Here is a 25,247-nt window from a genome sequence, read left to right as displayed (position 1 = left end):
CCCTTGGATTATTGACTCAGGTGCTTCTGATCATATGACCAACCTTTCTACCTTGTTTGTTTCATATGACTTGCTTCCTGGACGTGATAAAATCACTTTAGTTGATGGTTCACTTGCCCCTATTTCTGGCAAGGGAACCATCAAGGCTACAGATTCCTTGTTCCTACCTTCTACCCTTCATGTACCTAGACTAAATACAAATTTGTTGTTTGTAAGTAGTTTAACCAAGTCAATAAACTGTTGTATAACCTTCTTTCCTTCCTACTGTGTTTTTCAGGATCTTGAGTCTCAGAAGGTGATTAGGAGTGGCCATGAGGCGAACGGAATATACTTGCTTGATACTCCGGGACAATGCACTGATCATCCTGGGAATGTTGCTTTCGGGTCTGTTTCTTCAGTCTATTAGTCGGATTATGTTGTGTCATCGTCGTTTGAGTCATCTGTCTTTTTCTGCTTTGAGTCATCTATTCCCTGAACTGTTTAAGGGAATTAGTTTGTCCAGTCTTCATTGTGAGTCATGTGAGTTATCAAAGCATTGTAAAAACAATCATCCTTTGAGCAATAAAAGATCTTCTTTTCCTTTTAATATTGTGCACTCTGATGTGTGGGGGCCTTACCACTTACCCTCCATGGGTTGCTACAAATATTTTATATTGTTTATTGATGACTTTTCTCGGTTCACTTGGATATTCCTGACAAAATCCCGTGATGATGTTCCAAGACTTGTAAGACAATTCCATGAATTTGTTCTAACCCAATTTGATACCAGGATTAAAATTTTCAGATCTGACAATGCAAAAGAATATTTTGAGAAGAACCTATCCTGCTATCTCTCTGACATGGGGGTTATTCATCAAAGCTCATGTGTTAGGACCCCAGAACAGAATGGGGTTGCTGAGAGGAAAAATAGGCATATTGTTGAAGTTGCAAGAAGTATCTTATTTGCCTCACATGTTCCTACAAGGTTTTGGGGTGATGTCGTTCTCACAGCCACCTACCTTATAAACCGTATGCCATCCAGAGTTTTAGGGTTTAAGTCTCCCTTCAATCTCCTTCATCCGGACAAGGATCTTTTTCCTATTCCTCTTTGTGTCTTTGGTTGCACCTGTTATGTACATGTTCCAAGTGTCCAAAGGCATAAATTTGAACCCAAAGCCCACGAGTGTATCTTCCTTGGTTATTCCCCCACACAGAAGGGTTACTGTTGTTTTGATCCAAAGACTGGTTCTCAGTATGTCTCAATGGATGTCACCTTTGATGAGCCTTCTCCCTTTTATGGTTCCTCTCCGGATGGACATTGTCCACAGGGGGAGGATTGTCACTGGTGTTTGCTCTTCCTCTTCCTGTCCCAGTTAAGTCTTTTGATGAGTCTGCTTCTCCTTCAAATGGATCAAGGGCGGATCGGTCGTTCCATTCTCCCTGTCCCAGTGTTCTTCCACCTTTACCTCCTCGTCCTATCCTCAATCCCAAGGTGTATCAAAGGCAAAGATCCAGAAATGAACAGATTGTTTCTCCTACAACACATGAGCCTCATACACCTCCAATCACAGATGATACAACAGGTACAGTTTCAGCACCCTTGGAGTCATTCTTCCCTAACCTTGATATTCCCATTGCTGTTAGGAAAGGAAAACGGAAGTGCACTGCTCACTGCATTTCCAAGCACCTTTCTTACAGGTTGCTTTCTCCTTCATACTTTGCCTATCTATCTTTTGTTGCTTCTAACCCTATTCCCAGGTCTGTGTCAGAAGCTCTTAATATTCCAGAATGGAGGGATGCTATGAGATCTGAAATTGATGCCCTACACAAGAATGACACATGGGAAGTGGTTGATTTGCCTGAAGGGAAGGATCCAGTTGATTGCAAGTGGGTCTTTACTATCAAATATCGAGCTGATGGCACCATTGAAAGGTACAAGGCCAGGTTGGTTGCAAAAGGTTATACACAGATATATGGGATTGATTATCTGGAGACCTTTGCACCTGTTGCCAAGATGACATCTGTAAGGGTTCTTCTATCTTTAGCTGCTCACTTTGACTGGCCCCTTTATCAATTGGATGTGAAGAATGTATTTCTGAATGGTGAATTACATGAGGAGGTTTATATGTCTCTTCCTCCAGGAATGTACGGAACTAATATGAAAGGAAAGGTATGCAGGCTGAAGAAATCCCTTTATGGACTAAAACAGTCCCCTAAAGCATGGTTTGAGAGATTTAGAACAGCACTTGTTAACTTTGGTTATGTGCAAACACAGTCTGATCATACTCTTTTTGTGAAGAGGAGTGGACCTCTGGCAGTATACCTCATTGTATATGTAGATGATATTGTAGTGACTGGTAATGATGTTTTAGGAATTCATGATCTAAAATCCTTCCTCCATACAGAGTTTGAGATTAAAGATTTGGGGGAACTGAGATACTTCCTCGGCATAGAAGTTGCTAGATCCAAGGATGGGATTCTTATCTCCCAAATAAGGTATGTTCTTGACTTGCTCTCTGAAACTAGAAAGATGGGTGCTAGACCAGTTGCTACTCCTATTGATATGAGTCATAAACTCTTTGCCTCATATGGGACATTGTTAGAAGACAAAGGAATCTTCCAGAGACTTATTGGGAAACTTCTGTACCTATGCATGACTCGGCTAGATATTGCATATGCAGTCAGCTGCATTAGCCAATTCATGCATGCTCCCCGAGACACTCATAAGGAAGCAGCAGAGCGAATCCTATGTTATTTGAAGAGCTCCCCAGGAAAGGGAATTTTGTTTTCCAAGCATGGTCATATGAAACTTGAAGCTTACACCGATGCTGACTGGGCCGGAAACATTGATGATAGAAGATCTACTTCTGGGTATTACAGCTTGGTGGCTGGTAATGTTGTTTTTTGGAGAAACAAGAAACAATCGGTTGTTGCTCGGTCTTCAGCTGAAGCAGAATACAGGGCCATGGCACATGGAGTTTCTAAACTATTATGGATAAAATCATTGATGAAGGAACTTGGGGTTGAACATGACAAGCCAATGATGTTGTACTGTGATAATCAGGCTGCCATCAACATTACTCACAATCTAGTGCAACATGATAGAACTAAGCATATTGAAGTTGATCGACATTTCATTAGAGAAAGGGTCTCTTCGGGTGAAGTATGTCTTCCTTTCATCTCATCTGAAGGACGGAAAATTTTCTCACCAAAGGCATTCCTAAGGCAAAACTTCAACATGATACTAGCAAGCTTGGCATGATTGACATCTGTAATGGGCCTTATTCCAGACCCATCATTTCTATGTTATGTTCTTTGTAATTCCTTGCCCAACTAAGGGCCTCCTTGTAATTATTCAAATTTATTTTAATAAAATAGTGTTAGGGTGCTGAGAGGGTGTAATGTTCGAAACTCTCACTCTCAAAACCCTCATTGCCGAACTCTCAAGGTCTGTTTTCTTCAGTTTTCTTCACCCTGGCAGCAGTTAAACCCAAGTCTGGGGGAGATAAGGAAAAGGATATGAAGAAAGAGGCTAAGAAAGACCTAGTGTGAACATTGCAAGAAGCCTAAACACACTAAAGACACTTGTTGGAAGTTATATCCACATCTGGTTCCAACAAAACTCAGAAACAAAAAGGAGAATGCCAATATCGTTGTTAACACTGATAGTGCAGCACTAACAACCTCAAGAGGCACTCCTCTAGACACCCTAGTTGTTGTCCGAGCTGCTCTGACACAATTGGAAAGTGAAGTTAGTAACTCAGTCTCATCTCCTCAGCCACCATCAGCTCCTTCAACCTCATCATTTGCTTAATTAGGTAATTAGGCCTCAGCTTATCATGTTAAAGCTCCAGGTGATATAGAACATTCTTGGATAATAGATTTATGAGCATCTGATCATATGACTGGCTTGCCATCACTTTTCTCTACCTATCATTTATCATTTGGTAAAGACAAAGTGTCCATTGCTGATGGATCCCTTATTCCTATTTCTGGCAAAGGAGACATCAAGTTGTATGATACCATTTCCCTATCCTCCGTCTTGCATGTTCTTAAGCTTAATACTAACTTGCTCTTAGTTAATAGCATTACAAAAAAACAAAACTGTTCAATAACCTTTTTTTCTGGATCGATGTGTTTTTCAAGATCTAGAGACAAGGAAGGTGATTGGGACTAGTCGTAAGACAAATGGAACCTACCTACTTGGAGGAAGTGCTCATCAGGAAGATAGTGAAAATAAGAAATCCTTTGTTTCTCAATCTGTTGATCAGGTGATGCTTTGGCATAATAGGCTGAGTCATTTATCCTTTCAGGCCTTGAAGAGTTTGTTTCCTAATTTATTTGAATCTATTCAGATGTCTAGTTTGAGGTGTGAAAGTTCTGAGTTTGCAAAACATTGCAGGACAACTTATTCATTAAGTAATAGCAGAAGTAATATTCCTTTTGAAATTGTGCATACTGATGTTTGGGGACCCTATCATACCTCAGCCATGGGAGGGTACAGATATCTCCTGTTATTTGTTGAAGATTATACTCGATTTTCTTGGATTTATCTTATACGTTCTCGAGATGAGGTTCCTGCATTAACCTAGATCTTTAATCAAATGATTTTAACCCAATTCGGGGTTAAAATTAAAATTTTTAGATCCGATAATGCAAAAGAATATTTTGCAAACCCATTAGCCTCCTACATGCTTGAACATGGGATTATCCATCAGAGTACCTGCCCACATACACCACAGCAGAATGGGGTTGCTGAAAGAAAGAATAGGCACATATTAGAGGTAGCCAGAGGCATTATGTTTACCTCAAATGTGCCTATATTTTCCTGGGGGATGTTGTTCTTACAGCAGTTTATCTCATCAATCGGATTCCCTCACGGATTCTTGATATGAAACCTCCATTTACCCTTTTATACCCTGATAAAGAATTGTTTACCATTCCACTCAAAACCTTTGGGCGCACTTGCTTCGTTCAAATCCTTGGCCCCCATCGTTCCAAATTTGATCTTAAGGCCTCCAAATGTATTTTCCTTGGTTATGCCCAAACTCAAAAGGGATATTGTTATTATAAACCCACTTTTGGAAAAAGATTTGTTTCAATGGATGTCACCTTCTTTGAGGATAAACCCTATTATCCAAGGGTTTCTCCTCAGGGGGAGAATAGTGAGGCTAGGAGCAGCTCATCAGAAGTTCCTTTACCAATCCCATTAAGTGAAGAAGGGTGTAATGGGGAAGGTTGTCAAAGATGCAGGAATGTGAGTCTATCACAAACGATGGAAACAGGTTGATTTCGGACATCAGCAGTGCAGGCCAATCCCAATCTCCTCTGCAGATCCAGATCCCAGTACCACAGTATCGTGACCCTTCATATCTGTTTTACCATTTTCTTATCCCTCTTTTGCCTAGTAGATTCTCAATTTGTGCCCTTTAACATTTCCTTCAAATTTTGGTAAATAATTCACTACCAGATTGTGTGCATTACATCATTAACAAGTCCAATAAAAGCAGGGGAAAAAACGGGATTCAAAGGGACGAACTGGTTAAAAACCAATTATCCAAACTATTAAAGAAAATGTCCTTGCTTCAAATCGAAACTTAACTTGTAACACCAAGCAAAAGAACAGTAAAATGATCACAACATTTCTTTTTCTCTTACAGAAAGGACTTCTGAGAGAAGTACCATCAACTAGATTAATAACATTATGAGGTGTAGAGATAAATAGCTTCAACTGCTTACACAACTCAAGTTTATATTAGAACATATAAAACCACTAGACCAACAAAAAAAAAAGAAAAAGTTAACAATCAAAAAAAATAAACAAAAAAAGTAAAATATTAGGATGTAATATGAAGAAGAACAAGAACATGATGATGATGGAGAGAAAGACCTCCGTCATTTATTCAAGAGCACTGCAATTAACAGGTTCAATCCCACTTTGAGAATTCTCGTGAATGATATGAAATTTATTCATTCTAAAGAACATTATTCGGAGGTAATATTAACGAGTTTCAAGGAAATTAACTGGGGAAATTGAAGGCAGAAAGGAAAGACCGACCTGAATTTACTTGTGTGTAGTTTTGGAAGGCTTTCGGCAAATGCTGCCTTGTGAACAGGATATTCCGGTGGGAAGGGCTGAAAGCTTTGTTAAAGTAAGTAACAAAAACTCAGGTGGAATTTGGGATTTAGATAAACATACTTTTCTATTTGTAAAAAATCAGGTTCAAGTAGATGTCCGGATATGTGAACAATTTAATATCCAATTCCAGCCTCTCAAATTCTAGGGATGCAATCGAATTGTATTGAATTCGAACCAGGGTATATTCAAATCTGATCTGTTTATGTCAGATCCAATCCGATTGGATTTGATAGGACTCGATTTGAATTCAAATCCTATCGGTAAGTCGGATCATCAGATATGATCCGATCCGACTTATTTTCTTTAAAAAATAATAAATTATTCAAAGAAAAATAAAATATTCAAATTTAAATAAAGTAAAAAAACGAAAAAAATACAAGTATTTTATTATTTTCATCATGTATATACATGTTTCTATAAAAAAAGTAAATAATATAACAAATTTATAAAAATATATTTATAAATAAATAACATATATATTATAAATATATCGGATCTTCTTGAATTGGATATGGGTGATCCGATCCCGATCCGATTTTCTGGTCGGATCTTATTGAGGGGGTTGATTCGAATTCAACCAAATAGGATTAGATATCAAATCGGATCATGATAAATTATTTATCATATTTGATATACCCCAGTTTGGAATCGATTCAGTTGATTTGTATCCCTAGATTCATTAATTTATTAACGAAGTATAATTTATCCAATCAGAGGACTTCACATGTATCTTAATCTGGGGAATATGATCCCTGCCCCATTGCCATTCCTCAATGGGGATTAATTTAAAAGTCAGAGTCAGGGACGGGGAATATGATCCCTGCCCCATTGCCATTCCTACACATTGGGTTTTGTTTTTTGGTTTTTTTTTTTCTGAGAAAAGATAAGTTTCATTAAGAGAGGAGGGGGGAGAGGGCATGTACATAAGAGGATGTACAAAAGGGCCAAGAAGAGCCAGAAACAGAAATTACAATGGCAAAGTGTTAGCACCATACAAATAGCCCTATCCACCCCTGATTTAGCTAAAGAATCAGCCATAACATTTGAATCCCTTGGGACCCATCTGAAGGAGCAAGAAAGATAAGCTGAAAGATCTCAGATTTAATTTAGCAAATGTGCTAATCTCCAAGGCCCCACCTCCTGATTAGAGGCCCAACCAATTGCAACTCTAGAGTCACCCCCACAACAATGGGGGTGATTTGGATGGATTTAGCCACCCTTAACCCCACAAGGAGCTCTGACTTCGGTTTCAGTAGCATCCACAGCACCAATGGCTCTGCTCTAAGCCCACAGGACAATACCAACAGAATGATAAGGCCACCAATCCATGCCAAACATTGAGATCAGAAATACCCCTGCAGCTACTATCAAATTTCATGATAAACTCGCACTTTGGCCTAGGAATTGGCTTTGGGTGGAGCTGAGGGTCTAACCTAAATGATTGAAGGATGTTAAAAAAAATCCTATCCATATCCCTACTAGAGATGCTCAGATCTCCCTCTAAACTGTTTACAGGTGAGCATCCAAGAATTAAATAGATTCAGTGTTCTTTTCCTAACCATTCCCATGAGGTAGCTTTGTCAAATATGCTTCTGTTGCATTCCTCCCATAAGCACCAATAACAGCATGAGCAATAGCTCTTCAGTAGATTCTGCCCCAGATGCCAACTTGCACATGGGCCATCAAATAATGAAGTCAGGCTAATCAACTACGTTATTAGAGGAATGCAGTGGAAGCCATAGCCATGGATCATGTCAAAAAAAAAAACACCATAGACTACAAGCTGCCAGGTGATTAATGAGAAGATAGCCAATAGACTCTCCATCCTTCATACACATCACACAAACATATGGTGACATGCATAACTGATCACTTCTTTTCCTTTGAATCATGTCATAAATATTGATGCAAGCACAAACAACTTCCCACATGATGCAAGCACAAACAACTTCCCACAAATCATTGATCTGTTGGCGTTTCTTTAGATTGTAAAGAGGGAACATGAAGATCAATTGAGAACAACAGAAATTAAACACATTTTAGGCGAAAGTAGAATTTTTTAAAAATAATTGCATAATTATTATTATTGTTTTATATTGTGGTTTTCTTTTGGGGGTGGATATGGAGGGGTACAATATGACTTTGAAGTGAGGGAACTGATGTAAACAGCTAAAGATGTACCAGATCTAGTTGTGGTTCTGGGAGTGATTGTGCCCCTTGATGTGGTATATCAATTGGTGTTAGTAGTTTATAGTGGGGCCTACATTCATAACCCATTTTGTACGGCACAAATGCAGGTTAGTGGGTTTCTATGCCACGAGGGCTAAGATAAGAAAGAAGTGCAATTTCTCGTGGATGACTTGTTGGCATGATTCCAACCAAACGATTTGTTCTCAGAATTTCTAAAATTTTGTTCAAGCCATAGCAACAATTGGATCAATTGTTTGCAATTCTATACCTTCTATACAGCTAAATGAGGACTCCTAAGATTGATTGTAAGATTGGATTTTTCAAGTGGCATCATTGACGAGGACAACTGACCCACCAATTACACCTACTCTACTAGCCCACTTTTTTTATTTTATATTTTCCTTTTTTTTGTGGGTGGAATGGGTGCTTGCTTTTTGGAACTCAGGTTGAAACTAATCAGAATATCAGACATAAACACATTTACCCTTTTGATTAGATCCAAAATTTTATGTCATATGTACAATTGGGCTTAAGGTTTTATACAGAGGGCCCACAAAATAATTGATACTGATGGTTCAATCCAAGGTTCAATGTTTTGGGGGCTTCTTGATACACCCCTACAGGGGGTGTTTTGGGGTCTAAGCCGGTTCAGGGGGTGGATGGACCTTAAACCGACCCCTCTAAACCAGATTTACAAAAAAAAAAAAAAACTAAAAAAATAAACAGCTATCGATACACTCCAATGTGCCTCTACCGACATATCAGGTGTATCAATACTTTGAACCTTGGTTCAATCAAAGGGTACCTCAGCGATATAGGTTTGAACATTGAATTGTCTGCTTTTTCCTGGTTCAGTCATACAGGCTCCTCACTCACATAACACATGATGTCAACCCTGGGCTGACTGGTTGATCTTTGATTTCTCTTCTTTTATTAATTTGAGTCAGTAACTACAGCTATGTTTATTCAAGGCATGCAGATTGGAGTGGCTGTTGCTAAAATGCTGCTCGTGTTGCTCTTCCCTCTTGGTCCCTCAGAATCTTCAAACAACAGAAAAGCATCTGGAGTGATTCTCCTCTGCAGAAGCTTTTCCATTTTTAATTTATGCTTTCAGGTGGGTTGATGACTCTCCACATTGAACACCCATCCACTGTTGGGCATCTTCTGACAAACAATTGGAACATAAATGACTGGCTTCAGTAGGAAATACGGAGAAGTACAAAAACACACGATGCAGAATTCTGAATTCCAGCCCCCCCCTACTACTAGCCCTCTCCCCCCTATAAATCACATCCTGCCCGTGAATTTGGCATCAATTCACGGTCAGGATGCATTCTCCCTGTACTTTGGGGCTAGAAAATTCTGATCTGGGCTGATTGGTCATTCACCCTAGGAAATACATGAATGAGAACAGAATGACATGGACTAGGGCATATATATACCATGCCATTTCTTCTTATGGATTCCTTTTCAGTTCAAAAGTGGAGCTGAAGATTTGTTAGCAATAGATAACACTGGTTACCTTTCTTTTGTGCTCAAATATGCTACCCACAATGATACCTACCCTTCTACTCACACGTACCCACAAGATACTAAACAGAAATATTCTCAATGAAAGGCAGAAATTTGGTATAAACAGTTAGAGTGTTAACTACTTGATTGAATTCACTCTCTTTGTAAGATCTGTTTAGAACTCAGCTCTTTACCAACATCGAAAAAGTACACATTAAAAGTACTTCCTACTGGACACATTTGAAGCTTATTTTTGCCAAAATTTCTTCACTGGTAGGACACAGGACATATTCAATAACTGATCCATTATTTCCAAAGAATAACCAACTTTTAGGGTTTTATCATGGTTTATCAGGATCTTTTATGTTCAAGGAGATTCTTGCAACAGCTGCAAACGCCATCAAAAGTGAGAAACTGTAGGTCACTACTACTAGTGCGTAAGAAAAACTGGATTATGAATAAAGCCCACAAAATATATGCTTTGCAGACTATGAATGTATACTCTAATATACATGTAATCCAGCTATGGAGGTGAAGATCTCCCAGGTAATGAGTTGATTGAGAAATTCAGGTCAGTGTAATGAATTGATTGAGAAAACTAAATGGAAATACAAAAGTCTTGTAAGCTGAAGCATTGTACAACTGGGATGTACACCTAAAACTAAGAAAATAGCAATCTCTTTACAATAAATAAATAAATAAAACAAAAACAATGATAAAAATGACTTTTTTATCATCTTCTTGTAGGGAAGTCATCTTCTTGTAGGAAAAAAAAAAAAGATTTCCAAAAATTTGACTTTTTTACCATCAAGGAAAAAATGATTCCATTCATTCAAAGATGAAAGCATATACAACCAGTGGTTGTGATTACAATCAAGGAAAACAAAGTGAGCATAATAGTCAAAACTATTAAAAGAAGGATTAGAACGTTACCTTCCCTTCTCTTGCTCGAACGAACAGAGGTCGATGCTTGCTTGGATAGCGGCCAAAGATTTCCCCGTTCTCAAGCACAAAGGGAAACCCTAGCTCGAAAGAACAGAGGTCACCCAGAACGTTACCTTCTCTTATCTTCTCTTCTCTTGCTCGAACGAACAGAGGTCGCCAAGAAAATCGCACAACCCTAGCTCTAAATCGCCCAGAAAATCGCACAACCCTAGTTCTAAATCGCCCAGAAAATCGCACAACCCTAGATTTTCTTCCTAACTTGTATTCTTCAAAATTTCTCTTGCTCGTGAAGAATAACTTGTATTCTTCAAAATTTCTCTTGCTCGTGGAGAATAACTTGTCTTCTTCAATATTTTTCTGCAAGGTTCTCTGTGTCTTGTCGAACAGGAAGAAGAATTCGCGCGGGAGTCTCCACACCGGTCCGTTGTAAGGTAGACCGGTTTAATTCCGGTTCACAATATAGACCGCCACACGTATATTAATATAACCGCCGCGTCAGTTCTTAAAATGCCTCAGATAGCCCTATAGCGGCGGTCACAAAGACCGACGGTTCAGGCTATTTTTCTTGTAATATTCATTAAATCCTCTATTTACTTCTGCGCCAATATTCCTCGAATTGCTTACTCATAGATATTTGGGTAGAGCCCATGGTAAATCCAAAACTTTAGTGCGTGACATTACTTGTTGAGCTGTTAAAATCCAAGCTGTCTGGTTGGAAGAAAAATACTCGGTGTCATGCTAGAAGAACTATGCTTGTTAAATCTATACTGCAACCCATACCTCAATATATCATGCAAACTTTTTTAAAAATGAAGCTTTAATTGATCACTAAATTGGATTGGCATGCAAATATTCCTAAGTGAACAAGATGCATGTATCATGGTCCAAATATTTTCTTACAAATTAAATTATGCTTCAGCTTAAGTTTTTAGCATATAAAGGCTAATAATGGAGCTTCTTATATTTGAAAGGGCATTCTCAAGTATTATTGACGCGTAAGGAAAGGTTGCAGATGGATTATTGGTGATACAATCCATGACCCTTGGTTACTTATGGTGCTTGTCCTGTAATAATACAATCAGGCTTTCCCTATGGTCCAGAATTCTTCATTTGGAAATAAAGCTTTCCATGTAAATTTCCCCCATCCCAAACTCTCCACCTCAATGGTTGGCCTCCCCTATGGGTCTATCCATATTTATTGCCCCCTCCCCCATTTCACTTCAGGTTTTGACCTCCTCACAAAAAAAAAATTCTGGCTCCACCCTTGAATACAACCATTGTAGAGGCCTATGAGCTAGGGTAGTGGAGTTGACCAATCATACTTCAATGGGTCGGTGCCATGAAATCGTTGATTCTATGTTTGATGAATCTACAGCTATTCCCACAAAAAAAAAAAAAATTATTCAAAGATCTCGCTCTCCATGCAAACTTGCTTAAGGACCATCTCATTTGTATTTTCACACCTCATGGAAGATATACAACCACCTATAGTGTCAACTAGGGGTGGCCACAAGCCAAGCTCTTTACTAACTATTCGAGCTTGGCTCATAAAAAGTTTGGCTCAGCTCGGTTTTAATCGAGCTCAAATAGCTACATACATACATACAACAACAACAACAATAATAATAATAATGGTAAATTATAAAGACCCCCTGGGTCTGTGACAACAACCCCCTTGTACTTTGTTTTGCGACAAAGACCTCCCTGTACTGTGACTGTGAGACATTTATTAGTCTTTCGTTGAAATCCGTCGTTGCAATATTTTTTAATCCCCATACTACCCTTGTAATAACTATTCGGAGAATAACACTTTTAATTTTCCTTGACCTCACGATACACGAACAGCAGCAGTGGTGGACTCCCTAAATCCTCCCCCCCTCTCTCTCTCTCCCCCGATCTCTCTTCTTCCCCTTCCCCTTTCTCTCCTCCCATTTCTTCTTCTCGATTTCCTCTCTTTTCCATTCCTTGCAAACGGAGAGAGAGATAGTAGAAGAAGTCACAGTAACAGAGGTAGCAATAGAAGGAAGACCAAAGAGGCGATTCACTGGACTACGGTCAATGAAGCTCTGACTCCGCTTTGAGAAGACAGTTGACCTCAAATTAATTACTGCTGCAACCGCTGAACCAGAGGGATCAAGTTCAAAACAATGTTGATGTCCTCACTGGATAGGAAGAGAAGCTTGTTGAATAACTGGGGAGGAGCTTCTGGTTAATGCTTTCGCGTATATGGAATCCAGTCGGAGATTGCAATAGGGATGTCGCAGCATTCAGTGAGAGCCCCTGTAATTGAGACAGCACTAATGTATCAACGGATCCAAAAACATCCTCAAGGTTAGTAGGATTCACCCCACCAAGCTGACTGTACCCCCCTGTTCAACTACCATATGAGGCAGCAATGGCTGCAGCAGTTGCCAAGGTCCAACTGAACTAGGTGGAGAGATTGAAGATCTCATCCATCAACTGCTGTTGGTGATGACGATCCAACCCAAGCAATTCCATGTCTAAATCCATATCCTTGGCACTTAGTGTGGTCTTCAACCTGCTACTTGGAAGCTGCAGTGTAGGAGGGGCCAAGGCCAAGCTGGTTTTGCCACAAAGCTCCCCCCATAGGAGAATATTAGGCCACAAAGGGCGACATGGGTGGTGTAGATGTAGAGAGCATAAGCAGAGATGATGAGCCAAGGGCAACTTGGCTCATTGGCGCCATGTCAAGTGAAGAAATGTTGGCAGAAGATGATCTAGGGGATGGAACAGCTGAGCTAGTTAAGGCATATAAAGGGCGTAGCTCTTCAGGCTTGTGTGCAAAGAAACAAACTCTTCATGTGCATCTGGTCTCATCCTTGCGGAGACAGGTCCTATACTATGCTGGGTGAAGCCAGCATTCAAATACACCATGCGCATATTCAGAAGCATCCCCCTGCCGGAACGTCCCCTTCCGGAATTCAAGGCATGGAACACAACTATAGTTATACTTCATTGGGTCACGGCGTTTAGCATTCTCCCCTGGGTGGACAAATGGACACTTTGTCTAGTCATGGAAATATGCCCTGGAACAAGGCTTCACCTTGTTCTCACTATGATCTTTCGAGGGATCAAATGGATATTCCTTTGTTCTCACTATGATCTTTCGAGGCCTGTGGCATCGACAACTGCTCTAGATGTTCCTCCGTTTGGTTCATAGTTAGATCGGGAGAAATCCATCCTTTTCCTGTGCAACTGCCGCCCTTCAACATCATCTCTAGTGTTTTATTCCTCGAATTGCACGACTTCAAAACTGGCGGAACCAAGTCCCCAGGTCGATTACCATTAGCATCAACAGAGTTAGCGTCAACCGAAGTATCAAGCAAAAGCTTGGCATTCCCAGTAAAGGAAGCAGGTCCGCCTTCAGCAGCACAGTGGAGGGTGGTTGCTCCGTCCGACCCACAGGCCCTATTAACATCAACGTTCCCAGTCGAGTGAATCGCCTCTCTAGTTTTCCTTCTATTGCTACTTATGCTACTATAACATCTTCTACACTTTCTGATTGGGGCTCCCCTGATGGAAAATTGGATTGGGGCATTCAAGGAGAAGAACTGAACAAGCCGAGGAAATCAAGGGAGGCTGCACGACAATCGCATTATAATTGCTTTGGTTAGCGTGAACAAAGGGGATTGATATAGAACCCCGCCTACCCATTCGGAATCGTCAAGCGAGGACCTCAATGTGTACCGGTCCAATGGACCCGGGGGAGCAACACAGCCTCTGCAACCATTGTCTCTATCAAAGAAGAGGTTTTGGACGAAATTCACCCAAGAGTAGAAAGAAGATGTTGGAGAGTAACGGAAAACATTAATCTCTCTCTCGCTCCATCTACAAGGAACGGAAACAGAGGAAATCGAGAATAAGAAAGGAGAGGGGAGAAAGGGGAAGGGGAACAAGAGAGATCGGGGGAGAGAGAGAGGGAGGACTTCGCAAGTCCGCCGCCGTATTGTTCGTGTGTGAGGTGGGGAAGATGAACAGTATTTTCCTTTGAATAAGTTATTACATGTGTAGTATGGGATTAAAAAATATTGCAAGGCGGAATTTATCCTAAAAATAATAATAATATACAATTATTATTATTATTATAGAAAACAATATATATAATAAAGTATTATAGATATAATATTTTCACTTTTATACATAATAATAACTAATTATTGTAATTCTTAAAATTTTAAATACCAAATAAAAAATATCTTTATATATAGTTTTTTATGTTTATAAAATATTTTTCTCAAGTCGAGTTCGAGCCGGCTATTCCACTCAGCTTAGCTTGAATCCACTCCTAGTGTCAATTCCTCTTAACTGATGCTACTTGTACTTCAAATGCTCCCATCAACTACTTTAACTCCTAAATGATTACTTTTCCTTTGTCGAAGAATTGTTTGTTAGGTCCTCCTTATTAAGCAGTGTTTGAGGAAATCAATCAAAGGGATCCACTCCACTTGTCCTATATGCTCGAGAAGAGTGAGAATACAACTATGAATAGTACAAAACCTTGAACCTTGTATTTATATTGTACATATTTGCATTTACACTCTTACCAAGGCTCAGTAGGGAAAGAGTACACAAATAAATATGTAGAATACAAAACCTTGTATTTTGTGTTTATTTGCATTATACACACATATATATATATATATATATATATATATATATATATTTGTACCTGGTTTGGGAGGAGTACAAATACAAATATACACAACATAATACAAAATACAATATTTTACACTCTATATATTTGTATTTGTACTCGTTCCAAACCGAGCCTTAACCAAAGAGGAAAATAAGCATCACACTACATGTTGGGAAGGAATCATGTCCAAATTGGGCAGCAAAATTTTTCTCCCTCAACCTACCCTTTTAAGCATGTAGTTCAACTACTACAGTAAACATTCATCCTAACATGTTTCTAATCCCCAAAACTATTACATTTCCTCTTTTACTCTAAAACCAGTTTTCCTTTAAATTTTCTTTTTTTAAAGTTTTGTTGCAAATGAAATCTACACCTTCACATTTCTAAGCCTAACGAGGTGAAATTCCCAAAACTACTACATTTCCTCTTTTACTCTAAAACCGTTTTTCTTCGAAATTCCATTTACTCTTACTTTTCTCTCCTTCAACTTTCACCCCAAAACCACCAATTTTATATTTGTTTTTTTTTTTTTGTAGTTTTGTTGCAGATAAAATCTACACCTTCACATTTTTTAAGCCTCACGAGGTGAAATTCCCAAAATACTACATTTCCTCTTTTACTCTAAAACCGTTTTTCTTTGAAATTCCATTTCCTCTAGCTTTCTCTACTTCAACTTTCATTCTTAAATCCATCAATTGTATATTTGATTTTTTTATTGCAAATAGAATCTACACCTTTACATTTTTTGATGACTAACAAGGTGATCACAATCAATAGTGGATATAGCTTTAAATAGAACAGATTGGCAAAACAAGATTAATGTAGCCAATTCTATATAGTTGGAATAAGGAATAAATGATGATGATGATGAACAATGCGAGACTCATTCGCTAATGCTCAGATATACATCAGAAAAAACAAAAAACAATCAGCAAGAAAAAAAAATACTATGTCAAATAAGAGAGAAGCAAAAGATTACCAGAGTTGACTAATGTACTAAATCACATAAAAAATGATATTTGAACATTGGGGAGGGCAACTCATAAGACCTCTACAAGCAGCATTCAGTTTCTGAAAATGCCAACAAGGAGGGAAGTCTTCCTCCAATGGAGATTGATTCCCATCCAGTATAAAGTAAAAACTGATTTAATGTCTTAATTTAGATAAAATGAAAAAATGGCAATGTTGGTCCCATTATCATCCATTTGGGTTCTGGGGTAGGGCCATTCATTATATAATCTAGTTTGTGAAACTGCACTGAACCAAACTAAAATTGGCAACTTGGTTTGGGCTGGTCTTAAAATCGGATTGGTTTGTCCACAAACCATAATTTCATAGGTTGGTTTAATTTTCTAAATTTCATAAGCCAAACCAATTTGTAAATTGAAATATAAATAACATATTTGTTAATATATAATATATAATACATGTGTTTAAGTGAAAATTATGGTTTATACCACTTTGCAAATATATATATATTGCAAAACCTCTGCATATTACACACATATCCCCTGTATTGTGTCAGTCCCCCCACCCCCATATTCGAGATGTGAGGATTCAATAATTTGCCCCATGTTTAAACATGTACTTTTGAGAAGCATGTTTAAACATTTACATTCATTTAACATTTAAACATATTTCATAACTCTTAACTATATGGGTATTTCATATATTGTTGTTGATTGTTTCAATTTTAAAATTGTAGTTTGATGCCCAATGAGATCTTTATGGTTGAAAAAGCATGGATATAATTTACATAATAGTATTACGTGGCACTTGTTAACATTTCAACATTTCAATTTGTTATTCATGTAAGCATGCATGCTATTTGAGTCTTCTGATTGGGTTAAGCTCAATAAAATGGCTAAAACAGTATTAGAAATCGGACCAAATCATAATAGAATGGTCTGATTTGGTTTATATACTAACGTGGTTTGATTTCATTTGGAAAATTTTCAAATTTGAACCAGACTGTGAATACACTTAGTCTTGGGGAGTTAGACTATAAATGGTCCAAACCTTTGATGAGCATGTAATGACCGCAAATTGGATGTTAAAAGCCGCATCTATTTAATATATACTAGCGGGGACCTGTGCAATGCATGGGATTTACTAAGCAAAAGCTAAATAACTGAAATGGTCATTTACTAAATACTCTTTATAATTTAATGGGTTTACTAAAATCTACCCTATAGTTAGCATTTTACTAAACTACTTATAATTTTCAATGAATTCAATCAATCTTCTAGATGACAATGGAAAATGGCAACGTTGACCCTAATGTTCATTGAAATAAATTTAATCAAAATAAAATAAAAAAATAAAAATACAATTTTTGCCCTTAATAAGACATGAGCAACCACTCTATTAGCTATATTTGGTTAGTTTTGATTTCTATACAAAAAAGTGTTAAGGATATTTTTTGAAATAAAAGAAAATCATGAGTCTAATGGCAAAACAAACAATCATTAATGAAATGTTTATTAAGTAAAAAAGTTGTAAAACATATGAGATGTTTTAGTAAAATTAAAATTATAAGGTAGGTTTAAGTAAAAATGTAAAACTATAAGGTGTGTTCTAGTAAATGACCCTAATAGAAACACACAGTAGTATACAATTGTTTTATATTTTAAATAATTAATAATTATTCATATTTTATATACTACATTTAATAATTTTGTTTTATAATACAAAAATAACAATAATTAATTTCAATTAGGTTTATTCATCAAACTAATGAAACCAACCAACCAGATCAACTCGACCCGAATTGATCAGTTTTATAGTATTTTAGGTCGGCTATGGTTAAAAAATTTTCCAATTCGACCAAATTGGGTCAGTTTCACTTTGTCCATTTGTAAACCGACAAAAATCAAATGACCTAACCATGAAATATATATATATATATATATTATATTTTAAATATAATTTTAATATAGAAAAGTGAGAAATTTCCCATATTTCTTATTCTAAAATGTTTTACATTATAAATCTAATTTTTAAATTCATTTTTTATAATTGTGCTATAATTTTTAAGTTTAAATCTTTTAAACCGACTGACCAAACCAAAAAATTCGACTCAAACCGGTACAACTTAAGTGGGTCGGTTTTCACAAAGGTCAGGCAGTTTAAGCTGACCAACTCCCTAACCTGACTAGGTCAATTTGGTTGGCCAAATAACTACCACCGATTTGAATCAACTCGTGAATACTCGTAATTTTAACTAAATTAATAGTCCCACCTCTGATAAATAACATTAGTTCAATATCCAATAATTATTGAAAATTTATAGTGGAAATACACAATTATTGAAAATATATTGATAATGGAAAAGTACAATAATTAAAAAATACAATAAGTACTAAAAGTGTATAACTTAGTCAATAAATAGTATACTTAAATAATAATTTAATCTCTAATAAATATTAATCAATAAGTTACAACAACAATTCAATAAATATAATAAGTACAAAAAATTAAATTAAAAAATTTCAATAATAGTAGTTTGATCTCCAATAATTATTGAAAGTTTCATGTTAAATAACAAAATAAAATAAATGTACACATAATCATTGAAAATACATTTATCACAAAAAAAATAATAAATAATTACTGAAATACAACAAATATTAATTACAGTATATATAATTATATAATAAATACAGATTAAGAGTTTAAAATTATTATTAATAAATATTATTTTTCTGAAAGTTATTTTCTTGAATTATTACTTGATATTTATGATATTATGTAAATATCATAAATATTTATGATATTACTTAAATAGTGAAATTAGTTATTTATGATATTATGTAAACACATTAAATTATTATTAGTTTCAATATTATGTTATAATCATTTTTCTACTTTTTATATTTTTTTAAATTAATTACATTATTTCTTTATTTTAACTATTTAAAATATAGTTATGTTAAATATTTTATTATTTAAATACTTAAATAATATGTAAAATATTTAAACTTTAAGATGTTAATTATTTATTGAATTTATTTATCCATGAAATCATAATTTATAATACTATTACATAATTTCATTATTAATTTTGTAATATATTAAAATATTATTGATTTCAATATTATAGTATAATTATTTTTATACTTTGAATAATTTTTTAAAATTTATTACATAATTTCGTTATTTTAACTATTTAAAATATAGTTATGATAAATATTTAGTTATTTAAATATTTAAATAATCTATAAAATATTTAAAATGTTTTTCTATTTAAATTTTATTTATTTAAATATATTGCATATTATTAAATATTTGAAAAACATTTAAATTGATTATATGGAAAAAAAAAACTTAATTTAAATTATTAGTACATAATTTCGTGATATATTTTGTAAAAATATAATTTTTTTGTGTTTTAATAAATATTTTAAAGTTATTATATAATGTTGTTAGACTATTTAAATAATCCTTATATTTTTTAATTGAAACTTTCTTTAGATAGAATTAAAGGAAGGTCTTTAGCCCATAGCCCCCCATCATTCATGGCAACCTTAATTTTATGGAAAAAGTATTTCACAAGTTAGTTGTGCACATTTTCAAAGAGAAACCCCACTCCTCATATACATAAATTGCTTTTGACCACATTTAAATTTCTGAACTCAAACATGTGACACTCTAAGACAGGTGTTGGTTGTTTGTTGCCACGTTTGATAAACACCTTATTTGCTACCACTTTTATGATTCCACTTTACAAGTCAGTTATTTTTTAGATATCTTATCTTTTTTCATATCATAGTTGCACCCTACTTCTTTAGAAATACATGAGAAGTGGGAAGCTCCCATTCATTAAAAAAAATAAGAAAAAAAAGCAGGAAATGTAGAAGTGGCTATCCACAACCACTTCAGTCATGGTTAGTTTTATTTGAATTTCAAATATAAACATAATTAGTAGACAAATAGTGAAACTCAAATAAAAATATTATTACTATAAAAGAACAAAAAAAGAGTAAAAACTAAAATGATACATATATGTGACTGCCCCATAACGAGATCACATACTAGATAAAATATGGAAAGTCTCTTAAATTAAATAAAAATCTATCAAAACAACAAATGAAAGACCTAACATAATTTTTTAATATAATTGATTTAAATAATTCATATCAGTGGCCCCGTAACGAGTACGAGAGTCATGCCTAGTTACAGATAATTTAGAAGATAAATAGATATTAGAGATAAATTTGGAGAAAGTGAGGGAGGTAGTTTAGGATAAATTTTAGGAGCATAGATTATTTAAGTTATCGAGAAAGTGCATCTAATTGGTTGTTTCAAAAACAACATAAAATTAAAAAAAGGGGAATTTTTCTAAACTTCTTTGTTTTAATATATATACTAGCGGGGACCTGTGTAATGCATGAGATTTATTAAGCCAAAGCTAAATAATAGAAAGCGCTATTTATTAAAATACTCCTTATAGTTTAATGGATTTACTAAAATCTACCTTATAGTTGGCATTTTACTAAAACACCACTTATAATTTGCAATGGATTTAATCAATCTTCCATTAGATGACAGTGGAAAACGACAGTGTTGACCCTAATGTTCATTTAAATAAATTTAATCAAAATAAATAAAAATAAAAATACCATTGTTGCCCTTAATAAGACACAAGCAACCACTTGTTAGCTATAGTTGGTCAATTTTGTTTTATATACAAAAAAAGTTTTAATGGTATTTTGGATGAATAATCATGGCCTAATAGCCAAACAAACACTCCTTAATAAAAGGTTGATTAAGTAAATAAGTTGTAAAATATATATAGGGTATTTTAGTAAAATGAAAATTACAACGTAGGTTTAAGTAAATATATAAAACTATAAAGTGTGTAGGAATGGCAATGGGGCAGGTTCGGGGCTAGGATCATATTCCCCGTCCCCGACCCCCGATTCTAAAATTAACCCCCATCCCCGATCCCCGATTCTAAAATTAACCCCCATCCCCGATCCCCATCATGTTTTCAGATAATAGCATTTTTTTAAAATAAATCAAAAATTTTAATTATAAATAATGTTTTAAATATGTTTTGATATATATATATATATATATATATATAATAAATAATGTAATAGTTTATTTAATATAAATAAAATTTAATATATAATCAGGGTCGGGGCAAGGCGGGGACCTCAACCCCATCCTCGACTCCGACCCCAACTGGGGATTCTTATTAATCCCCCATCCTCGTCCCCATGCCCACCCCGCCAAAACAATTCCCAACTCGGCCCCATTGGGTCGGGGAAGTTGGGTCCCCGTTGGGGATGGGGAAATTTGCCATCCCTAAATGTGTGTTATAGTAAATGACCCTAATAGAAACACATAAGAGTATACAAAATTTTTATATTCTCAGCTTTTTAAATAATTAATAATTATTTATATTTTATATATTACTTTTAATAAAATTTGTATAATACACAAATAACAATAATTAATTTCAGTTAGGTTTATTCATTAAACTGATGAAACCGACCAACCCAATTAACTCGGCCCAAGTTGGTCGGTTTTCTAGTACATTAGGTTGGATTTGGCTCAGAAAATTCCTAATTTGGCCAAGTTAGATCGGTTTCACTTTAACCATTTGTAAACTGACCAAAATCAAATGACTTAACCATATATATATATATATTATTTTAAATATAAATTTTAATATGGAAATGTGAGAAATTTTCCATATTTCTTAGTCTAAACTATTTTATATTATAAATATATTTTTTAATAATTGCATTGTAATTTTTAAAATTAAATTAAATTTTTAAGTTTAAATATTTTGAACGGACTGGCCAAACAAAAAAACCGACCCAAACCGATGCAACTTAAGTGGGTGGATTTTCATAAAAGGTTAGTCAGTTTTAGCTGACCAACTCCCTAACCTAATCAAGTCAATTTGGTTGGCCAATAGCCTACGGTCGAATCGAACCAACTCATGAACATTCATAATTTCAACTAAATTAATATTGTCATCTTTGATAAATAACAGTACTTTAGTCTCCAATAATTATTGAAAATTTATAGCAGAAATACACAATTATTGAAAATATATTGATAATGAAAAATATAATAATTACATAAATTACAAAAATACAATAAGTACTAAAAATATATTAACTTAGTCAATAAATAGTATAATCTCAAATGATAGTTTAATATCTAATAAATATTAATCAATAAATTATAACAAAAACACAATAAATACAATAAGTACAATAAATTAAAATTAAAAATTTCAACAATAGTAATTTAATCTCAAATAATTATTGAAAAATTTCTATTAAATGATAAAACAAAACAAATTTATACATAATCATTGAAAATACATTTATCACAAAAAATAATAAATAATTACTAAAATATAATAAATATTAATTATAGTACATATAATTATATAATAAATACATATTAAGAGTTTTAAATTATTATTAATAAATATTAAATTCTTTGAAAGTTATTTTCTCGAATTTTACTTGATATAAGTGAAAATAATTATTTACATTATTATTTAGAAATATTAAATTATTATTAATTTTGATATTATGTTATAATTATTTTTCTACTTTTTAGAATTTTTAATTTATTACATAATCTTTATTTTATCTATTTAAAACCTAATTATTTTAAAATTGTTGTTATTTAAAATATATAGTTATTTAAATACTTAAATAACATGTAAAATATTTAAAATTTAAAATATTAATTATTTATTGAATTTAACTATCCATAAAATCATAATTTATACTATTATTACATAATTTAATTATTAATTTTGTAATATATTAAATTATTATTAATTTCAATATTATATTATAATTATTTTTCTACTTTGAAGAAATGTTTAAAATTTATTACACAATTTCGTTATTTTAATTATTTAAAATCTAGTTGTGATAAATATTTCTTTATTTGAATTTTATTTGTTTAAAACTATTACATATTATTAAATATTGAAAAACATTTAAATTGATAATGGGGAAAAACATAATTTAAATTGTTAGTACATAATTTTGTGATATATTTTGTAAAAATATAAAATTATTTTTTGTGTTTTTAATAAATATTTTAAAGTTACTATATAATTTTGTTATAATATTTAAATAATTCTTAAACTTTTTAATCCAAACATTTTTCAAATAGATATAGATAAAAAGTAGAGAGAGGATAAATAGGAATTAGAGATAATTTAGGAGATAAACTCTCTACTAAATTAGAGATAATTTGGGAGATAAATATGAATTAGCGATAACTTAGAAGATAAATAGGAATTAGAGATAAATTTGTGGAAAGTGGGGGATAGTAGGAGATGTAGTTTAGGAGAAGATATTATTTAGGTTATTGAAAAAGTGCATCTTGTTGGTTGTCTTGAAAATGACATGGAATAAAAAAATAAAATAATCAAAAAAAGGATAAATTTTATTGACCGCTTTGTTTTATTATTTAGGTATATATATTGGTTCAAGTATCCATTTAATAATTGGATCGGTAGAAATTTGATCCCATGTCGAATACAAATTTATTATTTAGGTATAATATTAGTAAATTATATAATATAATACAATAATGGGTTTGTATAGATAGTAATTGAGACTTGTGCGATGCATGAACCTTTTTAAGTAAAATTAAAGTAGAAGTAGACCTACGACATATATCTAATTTAGCTGAACTGGTCCAATTTCATATTAGAGGCCTTGTAATGAGTATGCGAGTCATGCCTATTTATAGATAAATTAGATGATAAATAAAAATTAGAGATAATTTTGAAAAAAATGAAGGAGGTAATTTAAGATAAATTTTAGGAGCATAAAGTACATCTAATTAGTTGTTTAAAAAATGACATAAAATTAAAAAAAGGAAAGTTTTTTTAAAGTTCCTTGCTTTGATATATATATATATATATATTGGATCGATGGAAATTTGATCCCATATACAAATTTATTATTTAGGTATAATATTAGTAAATTATATAATATAATACAATAATGGATTTTAAAGTAGAAGTAGACACACTGACTCTAATTTCACATTACACACCGACTCTCCAGGTGAGAGAAGTGAATTTACTATGCTTTATTAAATATTTTTAAAAATTATCAACGTTATTTATTTTTACATGGGTTTCAATTTTTGTTAGATATTATTAAATATTTTATTTATAAATTTATATATAGTTTATGAAGTTTATAATAATAAATTCAATATTTTATATAATCACTTTGTAAGCTTTTCAAAATTTCTTAGCTTCAATGACAATTTTACAAAAAAAAAGCTTCTATGACAATAAGGCGGGTTTGGACTTATTCCGAATCCGAATTCAAGTGCGATATTTTGGATATTGGATCCGGGCGTGACTGAATGCGACAAACACCACCGGCTCCAAAGTTCAGACACCATACGGTGATACGGGTTCTTTTCAAGCCAAAAATAAGGTGATCGGGTACTTTCGTCTTTAACAATGAGTTGGCCTTACAACATAAGATTGGAATCTACCCACTTCAGAGCCGTTGATATCCTTGAGTGGATTAACACAAGGTCCTGGGCATCGCATGCAAGACAAGACGCAGGACTAGTGGTCCAGTGTAGTACCTGATAACATCTGTTGGATCTTTTTGGGTTACAAATAGCTCAGATCAGCAAACCAGCGATGAAGAATCGAAGTTATAATCTACACGCGACGGTGAAGTTTCATACTCTCTTTTGAACTGTACCCAATCTTCAATTTATCACCGAGCCGGCAACCCTTCATCTTCTTCCTCCCGCGAGCCAACCAGAGAGAGAGAGAGAGAGAGAGAGAGAGAGAGAACT

At 34.2% G+C, this 25,247-nt stretch overlaps 1 protein-coding gene and 1 pseudogene across 4 annotated transcripts in view; both read right to left on the bottom strand.

Moving 5' to 3' along the window:
* LOC104596944 (WW domain-containing protein) overlaps positions 1-11,468 on the bottom strand; it is a 92,996-nt gene extending 81,528 nt beyond the window's left edge. For 3 of the 4 annotated variants that reach the window (XM_019199841.2, XM_010258459.3, XM_010258536.3), the window contains exon 1: positions 10,754-11,468. The gene's annotated coding sequence lies outside the window, so the exon portion shown is untranslated. The remainder of the gene's footprint in view (positions 1-10,753) is intronic. The other variant, XM_088900445.1, reaches the window with a different exon arrangement.
* A 655-nt stretch (positions 11,469-12,123) lies between these two features.
* Positions 12,124-14,355, bottom strand: LOC148801052 (zinc finger CCCH domain-containing protein 66-like; annotated as a pseudogene).
* Positions 14,356-25,247: the final 10,892 nt, after the last annotated feature.

This window comes from Nelumbo nucifera, chromosome 3, assembly GCF_055504915.1.
Source record: "Nelumbo nucifera cultivar China Antique chromosome 3, China Antique-T2T, whole genome shotgun sequence".
NCBI lineage: Eukaryota > Viridiplantae > Streptophyta > Magnoliopsida > Proteales > Nelumbonaceae > Nelumbo > Nelumbo nucifera.
This window is presented reverse-complemented; position numbering and strand designations above follow the sequence as displayed.